Source organism: Staurois parvus, unplaced genomic scaffold, assembly GCF_062004578.1.
Source record: "Staurois parvus isolate SC_StPar_1 unplaced genomic scaffold, SC_StPar_1.0 ptg000018l, whole genome shotgun sequence".
Lineage (NCBI taxonomy): Eukaryota > Metazoa > Chordata > Amphibia > Anura > Ranidae > Staurois > Staurois parvus.
In genome coordinates, this window is record NW_028317814.1 from 20,819,573 (window position 1) to 20,827,622 (window position 8,050).

Below are 8,050 nucleotides of genomic sequence, written 5' to 3' on the forward strand. Positions count from 1 at the left end.
TCCTGATCTGAACCCAATCGAACACCTATGGGGAAATCTTAAAAGACAAGTTGAGCATCACTTTCCATCCAGCATCCAGGCTCTAAGAGGTTGTTCTCGAAGAATGGAAAAATGTAGATGTTGCAATGTTGCCAACTTGTTCATTCCAAGCTTAGAAGACTTGGTGCTGTCCTTACAAATCATGGAGGTCATACAAAATACTAGATATAGTAGTTTTTGTTGTGGGGTGTATTCATTTTTGCATCAACTAATTGGAGTAAAACTGAAGATTTTGTAATCTACGTTATACTATTAACCTTACTTTCATGTAATGAGCAAAACAAATGTTACATAAAACTCAGTTTTGCCAACATTTTGGAAATTGTTCTTGTGTTGAGATGTTGAATAAAATCTTACTTTTCAAAAGGGGTGTACTCATTTATGCTGAGCACTGCATATATGGAATGCCTTTAAATTCTCAGTAGCACATAATGGTGTGATTTTATATAAAGTTTTATTACAGCCCAGTAAACATCAAATAGGAAAGTCCAACAGTTACTTATGGTGTCATTGAGTAAAAATGACAATTTTCAATTACGGAAGGTGTTGTGTAGTCTTTACTCAGTATGGTCTATAACTGAAAACAACCCTCAACAAAGAGCAGAGCCCACAACCCCAATTACCATGGCACTTTGTTGCCATTTTGGTTTGAAGGTCACGCTGCTGACAATAAACTGTACATGAATCCATGTTTCTAGGAAGTAGCAGAAGTCCATGGCCTTATCACACTGGTGTCCCTGTTTTGGCTCTCCTCACTTTAAGCTCCTTTTGGAGCTCATGATCAGATTCCCGTAATCTCCCAATGTCCAGCATGGGCTCTGTTAAAGGCTTTCCTTCTTTCTGCAACTGAGCCAGAGCAATAGCCCTCAGTAGTGGTGGGTATGGCACATAGCGGACAGGTTCTGGCTCCGGCAGAGGGATAAATTGCTTGAAGTTCTCTTCTTCATGCCGTGGTATAAGACGCCAGTCATGGTACATGACTTTGCTGATCTCCTGCTCTTCAGGCACGGTTTTACCTGGGTGAATGAAGAAGATGACCATCAATATAAGATCATCAAGTCACTCTACCTAAGATAGGCTCTGCTTATGATCCTGGATGAGAAATACGCTATATGGCCAAAGCTACAAGGACCCCACTCCAAATAATTGAGTGAATGTGTTTTAGTGAAGGGTACTGTTCATTCTACAATTCTCTAGCATACAAAGACATTTAGATTTGGATGTCAAGCCTACTACACACGGGCCAAATGTCGAGCGGTATTTTGGCATCTTCCAATTTTTATTGGATATTTGGCCCGATGTGGTAGCCGGTCTGTCAGAAGCCAGACGTTCGGTCGGCTTCTGTCAAAGAGGCATGATTGAAGAAGGTCTGCTGATCAGCTCCTGATCAGTGCTCTCAGCCAATGGCTGACAGTGTTGACCGAAGTGTTCTGTCCGGGATGGGGGGCATCCCTGTCAGAACCCAATAGCACAGCAGGGGAGCTCGCTGTACCAATATCGGATCATTAGTATACTATGACATACAAAGCCATCCACAACACTGCCCCAATTTACATATCTGATCTTATCTCTATCACCCAAACCGTACTCTTTGCTCCTCGCAAGACCTCCTACTCTCTAGCTCCCTTATCTCCTCCTCCCATGCTCATCTCCAAGACTTCTCCAAGGCATCACCCATTCTCTGGAACTCCCTACCCAAATCTATCAGACTATCACCTACTCTACTTACCTTTAGGCGATCATTAAAATCTCTCTCTTCAGGGAAGCCTATCCCGCCCTCTGCTAATACTGGAATCCTCTATGCTTCCAACCACTCCATCCCCCACAGTTTTACCTATTGTACCACTCACCCCTCCCTCCTAGATTGTAAGCTCCAAGGATCAGGGCCCTCAATTCCCTCTTGTATTGAACTGTATTGTTACTGTATTGTCTCCCACTATAATGTAAAGCGCTGAGCAAACCATTGGCGCTATAAAAATCCTATATAACAATAATAATTAGTACAGTGGCTCCTCCTGAGCTGTCCGTTTTTTTTCTCATTCAGTGTGTACCAGGCTTTAGTGCAAATAAAAAAAGTATCATGGACAATACTCGATTGTTCCTAAAGACATTCAGACAATTACAATCTGGTGGCAATTGTTCAATACGAATACCCTTAATTAACCTGAGATGTCCAACAAACTCATATGGGTTTGATGGTCAATAAATGTCCGCAAATCGTTAACCATATAGTGTACTTCACTCTCTTTCTTAACTACCTGCCGACCGCAGATAGCCGAATGACGGCTTCACTGCGGCCGGCCAGTTCTGAGTGGACGTCATATGACGTCCCCCCAGAACGCGCTCTCCTGCGCGCCCCAGACACAGCTGATCACGTGATGTGGTAAAAGGCCAATCACAGCGCCTTTTACCACCTGATCAGCGGTGTCCAATGACACGCTGATCAGAGGGAAATGCAAGTGCCGGTTCTCGGCTGCACTTTCCTCACGCTGTCAGATCGTGAGGAAAGTACTGCCGAGAACCTGCAGTTGTCAGAGCGGGGATCGGCACCGATCATCAGGGCGGGGATCGGTGCCCAGCAGTGCCACCCGCAAGTTCCGCCCACCTGTGCCCAGCAGTGCGCCCACTAGCTCCGCCCACCTGTGCCCAGCAGATCACCCACCTGTGCCCAGCAGTGCATCCACCTGTGCCACTCTGCAGTGCCACCTACCTGTGCCCAGAAGTGCCACCTACATGTGCCCAACAGTGCCACCCACCTGTGCCCACCCACCTGTGCCCACCAGTGCCACCCACCTGTGCCCACCCACCAGTGCTGCCCACCAGTGCCACCCACCAGTGCAGCCCAGCAGTGCTGCCAGTCAGTGCCACCAGTCAGTGCCCAGGGGTTGTGCCAGTCAGTGCTGCCAGTCAGTGCCCAGCAGTGATGCCAGTCAGTGCCGTCTATCAGTACCCATCATCAGTGTCACCTATCAGTGCCACCTATCAGTGCTGCATATTAGTGCCGCCTATCCGTGACACCTCATTAGTGCTGTCTATCAGTGCCGCCTATCCGTGCCACCTCATTAGTACTGCCTATCAGTGCCCTTTAGTGCTGCCTATCAGTGCCCATCAGGGCCGCCTATCAGTGCCCATCAGTGCTGCCTCATTAACGCACATCAGTGAAGGAGAAAAAAATGCCTGTTTGAAAAATGTTATAATAGAAACAAAGAAACTTTTTTTTTTGTCAAATTTTTTGCACTTTTTTATTTATAGCGCAAAAAGTAAAGCGCCCAGTGGCGATTAAATACCACCAAAAGAAAGCTCTATTTGTGAGAAAAAAATTATCAAAATTTCATATGGGTACAATGTTGCATGACCGTGCAATTGTCAATCAAAGTGCGGCAGCGCTGAAAGCTGAAAATTGGCCTGGTAAATAAGGGGGTATAAGTGCCTGGTAGGCAAGTGGTTAAACAGCTTAGTTCATCAATTACTTTTCTACACTGTTTACCAAACTATTCACTGCAAACTCTACAAAGAATTAAAAGGAAACAATAGGGGTTATCTACTTAAACTGGAGGGTGCAAAAGCTGGTGCAGCTCTGCATAGAAACCAATCAGCTTCCAGGTTTTGTCAAAGCTTAATTGAACAAGCTGAAGTTAGAAGCTGATTGGCTACCATGCACAGCTGCACCAGATCCTGAACGCTCCAGTTTTAGTAAATCTATTCCTATGTATATGTGTAAGAATGTATACTAGAATTTGGAAAATTAATATAATGAGTTAGTTTGGCCAATTATTTTTTTTTTTCACATTTCATAACCCCTCATTTGCTGTGGCTTCAGTTTGTGTTGCTTGCCTATGAGTAAAAGGTCGGATGTTGCAATCAAATTTTATGGCATACTCCCTTTCAGATGCTATCATTTGAAGGCTGCACTGGGTTCTAAGCAGTCCTGCCAGAAAGACTTGCTTTTTTTTTTTTTACTTCAATAAAGTCATCTGCAGACAACAGGATCTATGAAAACAGAATTATATAACAAAATGCATCCACAAGATTCCTCTACATTGATATGTTCCCTCAAGACTAGCTGGACGGGATCATCAGAGAGCATGTACGCACGGTTTTAAGCAAACTCCCACACCCCTTCCTTTATAGAAAACAGTATTTTAGATGTCATCCAGACATTTTTACCACCAACCTTAATTATTAAACTAATTGTAAAGGATTGCTTTTTATTTTTTTTTAACCACTTCCTGTCCAGCTGTTGTATATAAACGGCCAGACGGTGGCAGTACAGGGTCGGGTAAACATTTATAAACAGCCTCCCCGCCCCCTGCTTGTGCGCACTCCCTGGGAGCACTGTGATCTAGTGCCCGCTGTGTCCTCCGGACACAGTGGAACACCGATCGTCGTATGGGACCTCTGTGCAAGGTACCGATCATGTAATCACTGATTGGCCAATCAGTGATCACATGCAGAGTATTAAGGAAGATGTTACTTCTGACATCATTGCTTACTACGTGTGAAATCTGTGAATGATCACAGAGGTCACATGGTACAAAGCTATTCACAACAGCCTTGTACCATGTGACAAGCTGTGACCAATCACAGCTCACACAGTAGTTCTCAATGGCTACAAGAATGCAGCCAGAGAGAAGGAGCAATGATTGCTTTTATAGCCTTTATGGGTGTAAAAGCAATCAGTGTAAAAAAAACAAAAAAAAAAAAAATCTTCATCACCCCCCACAAGTAGTAGTGTCACCATGGTGACACTGTACTGCTAGGGCGACAGTATGTTAAAATAATAATAATAATAATAATAAAAAAATAAAATAAAAATGTACAAACAAATGTTTAAAAATTATAATTTTGGTTATAAACTAATTTGGGTTATTTATTTATTTTTTTTACTAAAAAGATAAACGGAATAAATTTTGGCCAAGATTTACGATGAAATATTATTTGCAAACTTTTGTAAGAAAAACACTTTTTTTCAAAATTTTGGGACTTTTTCATTTACATAGCAAAAAAAAATCTCAGTGGTGAATAAATACCACCAAAATAAAGCTTTATCTGTTTAAAAAAAATGCTAAAAAATTCATATGGGTACAGTGATGCATGACCGCGCAATTGTCATTCAAAGTGTGATAGCACTGAAAGCTGAAAATTGGCCTGGACAGGAAGGGGGTAAAAGTGTCCGGACTTGAAGTGGTTAAATAACAAACATGTTATACTTAACTGCTGTGTGCAATGGTTTTGCACAGAGCAGCCCCAATTCTCCTCTCCGTGAGTTCCCCTGCTGGCACTCCTGGCTCTTTGCCCCCACCGAGTGCCCTCATAGCAAGCATGCTTGCTTCCGAGCTGGCTCTGTGTGTCCATAGACGCACAGAGCGCGGCTCCTCCCTGGCTCTGATTGACAGCAGTGGGAACCAATGAGGAGGGAGAGAGCCAAGAGAACGGCTGCTCCTGTGCACACTGCTGGATTGAGATTGGGCTCAGGTGAGTACAAGGGGAAGCTACATGCAGAAGGTTTTTTTTACCTTAATACACATTAACTTTCCCTTAATAATTTCGTTGAACTAAAATATTAACATGGATTTCTATTAAACTTTTTACAGTATGTTTTTGGTCTGTTGCTTTTTTTTTAAATTTGTAATGACATTTAATGTACCAGGACCTACCGCGATATGTTAAATAACCCCAGGCTTGCCCATGGTCCATGTTCTGGAAGACACAAACACAAGTTAAAATATGTAAATTAAGATTAAAGAATGAGCACACTGTTAACAAAACCTAGCTAGTTTCATATATTATTTAGGAAAATCAAGCAAGTTGGCAAACATAACCTTTCAAATTTATCCATCCTCCTTCGGTCACCTTAGGTCTTCAGAGTTCTTCAGTGGTATTCTAGAATCCTGCAGCTATCTTCACTGGAGTACATCAAAGAAAACACCCCTTAAACCTCTTTATGTGTGCGTGCTCTTAGCTGACAGTCTTTCAATAACAACTCTAAATTATAATCTGTCCCTATCATAAGTATACACTGGAGGTTTAACTAAAGTTCTGCAAGATGTAGCTGGTACATCTATCATGAAATCAACAGCTCTCAGTTTGTGCTATCTAAACATACACTATATTGCCAAAAGTATTGGGACACCTGCCTTTACACACACATGAACTTTAATAGCATCTCAGTCTTAGTCCGTAGGGTTCAATATTGAGTTGGCCCCGCCCTTTGCAGCTATAACAGCTTCAACTCTTCTGGGAAGGCCGTCCACAAGGTTTAGGAGGGTGTCTATGGGAAGGTTTGATCATTCTTCCAGAAGCAAATTTGTCAGGTCAGGCACGAATGTTGGATGAGAAGGCCTGGCTCACAGTCTCCGCTCTAGTTCATCCCAAAGGTGTTCTATGGGGTTGAGGTCAGGACTCTGTGCAGGCCAGTCAAGTTCCTCCACCCCAAACTCAATCATCCATGTCTTTATGGACCTTCTTTTGTGCACTGGTGCACAATCATGTTGGAACAAGAAGGGAACATACCCAAACTGTTCCCACAAAGTTGGGAGCATGAAATTGTCCAAAATATCTTGGTATGCTGATGCCTTAAGAGTTCCCTTCACTGGAACTAAGGAGCCAAGCCCAACCCCTGAAAAACAACCCCACACCGTAATTCCCCCTCCACCAAACTTTACACTTGGCACAATGCAGTCAGGCAAGTACCGTTTTACTGGCAACCGCCAAACCCAGACACGTCCACTGGATTACCAGACAGAGAAACATCTCCACTGCTCTAGAGTCCAGTGGTGGCATGCTTTACACTACTGCATTCAATGCTTTGGATTGTACTTGGTGATGTAATGCCCGGATGCAGCTGCTTGGCCATGGAAACCCATTCCATGAAGCTCTCTACACACTGTTGTTGTGCTAATCTAAAGGCCACACAAAGTATGGAGGCCTTTAGCTACTTACTCTGCAGACAGTTGGCGACATCTGTACACTGTGCGATTCAGCATTCGCTGACCCCACTCTGTCATTTTACGTGGCCTACCACTTTGTGGCTGAGTTGCTGTTCTTCCCAGTTTGTTATAATACCACTAACAGTTGACCATGGAATATTTAGTAGTAAGGAAATGTCACGGATGGACTTACTGCACAGGTGGCAACCTATCACAGGACCACACTTCAATACACTGAGCTCCTGAGAGTGACCCATTCTTTCACAAATGTTTGTAGAAGGAGTCTGCATGCCTAGGTGATGATTTTATACACCTGTGGCCATGAAAATGATTGGAACCCCTGAATCCAATGATTTAGAGGGGTGTCCCAATACTTTTGGCAATATAGTGTATATACTGGAGCAGGGTGGATAAAAATCAATGATTTTTTTAAAAAAAATCTGATTTGTTTTTATTTAAATCTGATTTTTTTTATTTAAAATCGGATTTTTTTGAATAAAATGCTTTTTGAGAAAAATATATTACCATCCAAAGGTTATTCCATCATGAAATAAAGATTAGTTTTTTAATTATGTAGAATAAGGCTGTATATGTTTAATTTTTTTTGGTAAATAAATTCCATTACTACATTCACAATGTCATGCTCTTCCAGAGGTTTTTGTAAGATTATTGGGCAGTTTCTCTGCCTACAAGATATTATCACAGATGCTTGGTTTACTTTTGCAGTTCTCAAAACTGAATTTTACTCAGCGGAGATCACATGCCTCTTCTTCACAGCAAAAATGTTATAACATGAACAGAGTTAAGAAAAAGACCTTAATCCTAACTTCTACAAACCTATGAATACAGAATCAACCCCTTCACTGCTAAGTTTCAAGAAGTTCAGTGAATAGAATAGAAACAATATTTTTCTGATTGTTTGGAGTGGAATAGATCTGCACAAAAAGAAAGTGAAACTAAGTGTGAGGAGGAAGGGGCTGACAGTCTAAGTTTCTTAAAATATATATATTTTGTTTAGCCAAATTAGTTACCAAACATGGATGTTTGTTTAAGGAAATCACATATGCTGGAATGTTATTGTT

General features: G+C 42.2%; 1 pseudogene; it reads right to left on the reverse strand.

Annotated features, from left to right (window-relative positions):
- Window positions 1–762: 762 nt before the first annotated feature.
- Window positions 763–1,080, reverse strand: LOC149473160 (small ribosomal subunit protein mS34 pseudogene; annotated as a pseudogene).
- Window positions 1,081–8,050: the final 6,970 nt, after the last annotated feature.